The sequence below is a fragment of the Belonocnema kinseyi genome, chromosome 5 (assembly GCF_010883055.1).
Source record: "Belonocnema kinseyi isolate 2016_QV_RU_SX_M_011 chromosome 5, B_treatae_v1, whole genome shotgun sequence".
NCBI lineage: Eukaryota > Metazoa > Arthropoda > Insecta > Hymenoptera > Cynipidae > Belonocnema > Belonocnema kinseyi.
This window is the reverse complement of record NC_046661.1, coordinates 144545488-144549291: the sequence shown is the minus strand read 5'-3', so window position 1 is coordinate 144549291 and position 3804 is coordinate 144545488.

The window sequence follows — 3804 nt, the reverse complement described above, 5'->3', positions numbered from 1 at the left end:
GGTTAAATCACCTTCGGATCGACAAAAGCCTATATGGTTACTGGCACCTCGGGTGGACGGCTTAGAATGGCACAATAATTAGTTCCATAAATGAAGCTAAAGTTACTGAGGATGCTGGATTTAAAAATGCCATAAAAAGAAGTATAGCTTAGACTATACCTTATAGAGTATAGATTATAGTCTAACTGAGACTGTGACTAACCAAATGACTGCGCAGTAGATAATTATAGACTTCATTCCTTGAAAAAATTCACTAGAAGGCTTCGAAAGATTAGATACTAGATACTGCGAAACTGCAAATAACTTTAAACAAACCCCCTACATGTCAACTAATGGCATTGATTTTTCTAAAATGAGACATGACAGAAACGGCTAGCGAAATCCTCGAAAAACTCATACAGGTACACATCCCTGGTTCAAAACCTGGAAATCATTTGGAGGGAGGGGCTGTTAGTTTAAACTCATTTGACGGCTGAGAACGTAGGGCTAATGGAGAAGAATAGAGGATGGCCAGACGGATAGTTACACAATTAAACATTAGATGGATCGTTTGTCATTTTAAGGCATCCAAAGTTTATATCAAATCCAGGGAGAGACTCTTTTACGAGGACAAATCATGTAGATCAATTAGCCTAATTTCTTTCATGTTGAAGACATTAGAAAAGTTGGTCGATTTTTATATGAAGGAGAAAATCTTACGGGATAAACCCCTTTATAATAATCAGCTTGCCTCACAGAAAGTCAAATCCATTACTGTCGTTTTAACGAGCATCTGTATAGTGATCTAAAAAAATGAAATTTCCTCATATTTAACATGTTCTAATCTTTGATAACAAAAGAAGATCTGTATCTATATTTTAATTAAGCATACAATAAAATAAATTATAATAAAAAAATAATTAAAAAGTCTAGTATTCTAGCGAATAATGGCAAATGTACCAATTTTCTGTAATTTTTATATTTTCCAATGAAAATGTTTGCAGGTTATCGCACTCTTTTTTTAAAATTTCTATCACAGATTGATTAAAATACATAATTTCATAATATAAGTCTCGAATTGCTTATGTTTAATACGATTACCTTTGATTATTTGCTTGCAGGACGTCAATAAATGAACAAGAAAGAGAATAACAATTGTCAATGAGAATTAAAAATTATTATTCATTTTTCAAAATGGAATTCTTGGTGATTGGGAATAAATGATTAATTATCTGGAGAAGAATGGCAAGATTCTTGCTTCTGTAAATAATTTAGCAGAAAACGATTATTCAGATTACAAAGAACGTAGCAGTAATAATATTCTTTATGTGACCATTCAAAAAAAATTTGAAAGTGATCACTTGATTTTGAAGAATATCTTTACTGCTTTCCCCTTACATTCTGTAAGGCAAGGAAATTTAGAGATGATTAAACTTTTCTTTAAAAAATTGCATTACGAGGGCTAAAATAAAGATGGTATTCTTCTACTACACTTTGCCTGAGACTAAAAACATTATAGGGTTGAAATTTAATCTGCCTTGATTGAGGATCTAACTATTTTCTTGAAATTTCTTCTTTCATGGCTGAATTCAACTGTTCTTGAAAAGTATAATCCGATAGTTCTTGATAGCTATTTTTTATCAAAACAATGTTTTTTAACTTTCAATTGAAGATCTTTCTTTCAATCTCTAGTGCAAAAATGTTTACAAAAAAATTGAAAAAAATACAAATGTTCTTACAACATGACCAAATACAATATATTATAACATTTTGTGACACTTAAATTGTAAACAAATCTTATAAAGTATCTACTCGTATAACGATTTACTAGAGAAAAGAACTTTATAGTGACGCTTAAAAATTAAAAATTCCATTTTTCAAATCGGTAGCCCTCTAATTTTTTCTTCAGTGTTAGAAATTTACTGTAATCTTTTCAAATTCGTTATAAAAGTTTTTGTGTTGCCAAAGTCATCAAAAGTTTCGAAATTTTTTAAATAGACTCTATAGGTGCAAAAATTGTGTAAACATAATTTTCGTGCAGTGTGTTGGGAGTATGTTTTAAGGAATAATTAAGAACACAAAATTAGAAATGATAAAAAATATTTCTGCTCAATACATGAGTTCTTTTGTAATATCGAGAAAATGAGTTTCTTTGGATTCGGCAAGTTTAACATTAATTTTTATAAAGTTATCAATGTTTTACCCGAAACTTATTTAGTTTAAATTATAATTGTAACCCATGATTTTGTTTTAATCAAAATTCGTGTGCTTGCCAATAGCAGTTTCAAAAACACTAAAAATTGACAAATTCACCAAAATTATTTATAAAATTTTTTAGTTCAGTATAAAATGATGTCTTGTTACTCTAGCTTGCATATTCTGTAATATCCTGGTGCCCAAGAGGCAAAGAGGATCCAAAAGTTGAGTAATTTCAAAAGCAACTAATCTGTTTTGCTACCGATTGATTTTCTTTCGTTTGTTTGACAGTGAACAAAATTGAATCTTGCTTGCCATTTCAAAAATTGTGGTAATAAAATTTTCAGACTATTTCTAGTTTCTATAAAATATAGATGTAGAATACAATAATAATTTTCAATTGAAAATATTAATGTCGATAGACAATTTACATGTTGATTAATCGACTTTGAAAGTTGAAAAAGCCAGTCGTTTATTGGGAATGAAAATATTTACTGCGCCAAAAGGGTCGCTGCGGTGCTAGATGTATTCATGGCCGCAGAAGCTATATGCATAATATGAAGCAGTAGGAATAATTTAATTAAAATTTTATTTGAGTTCAGAAAATAGTAATTTTGGACTACGATATCGGGCAAGAAGGAGTTGATTGGGACGCATAGATTGGCATTAAAAAAAAAATGGACATTCCAATGCCTTTAAATGATTCACAATTGCATTTTTGTGCGAAATTCGATTGAATTCGCTTTAATGTATCAAACTCGTTTCGCTTCAATATTTTTTAATGCGCATAAACTTTAGGGCATTAAAGTGACTTGCTTGTAATGACTCTGAGTTTACGCCATTTAATGCTATTCAATGCTGCTAGGTGAACCGCCAAATTTTATGCCATGCAATGCCTTTCGCGAACCAATTATGGAACCGCGCAAATGCTATTTAATTCTGTCGACAAAATATCGAATAGAATCAATGCTAGTCAATGCGATTTAATTATCTTTTAGACAGAAATGCAATTTATACGCATTTAAAGACATTGATACATTGTATGTCCGTTTTCTTAATGCCAATCCACGCGTCCCAATCAAATCGTTGTTACCCGGAAGTTTGTGTAGTTACCCAGCAGCTAAACCTGCATCCAAAAATATGATAAATGGTCAAAATATGCTTAATTCTGATACGATTATAATGTGCAGAGCTACTATATAAAAACTCTCGAAAAAGTTGAAATATTTTCGTTGTGCCTTCAAACCAGTGCACCAGTCGCCGTATTATTGTACCTAATGTCTTCTTTCAAAATTGTTAAAGTTAATTGGATTATTTATGTAAATATTTCCTATTTTGTTTTGTAAAAAGGACTTTACTACAATACAATTAGTATCTTCAACCCATAAAATTTTTTTAACAATTTGATGCGTTGCCGATAAAAAGGTTTTGTTGTGTTAAAAAAGATGATATCCAGTCCTTCCAAATGATTTTAACATTTCCAAGCTTTGGCAATCTATTAAAACTTAAACTGAGGTCTTTATTCACTTTGGAGTCACAACGACTAACGCAGCAATCTCATAAATTTGTAGATTTTCGATATAGACGTGCAAATTTCATTATTGGAGCAAAGAATTGTCAGCTTGGAAG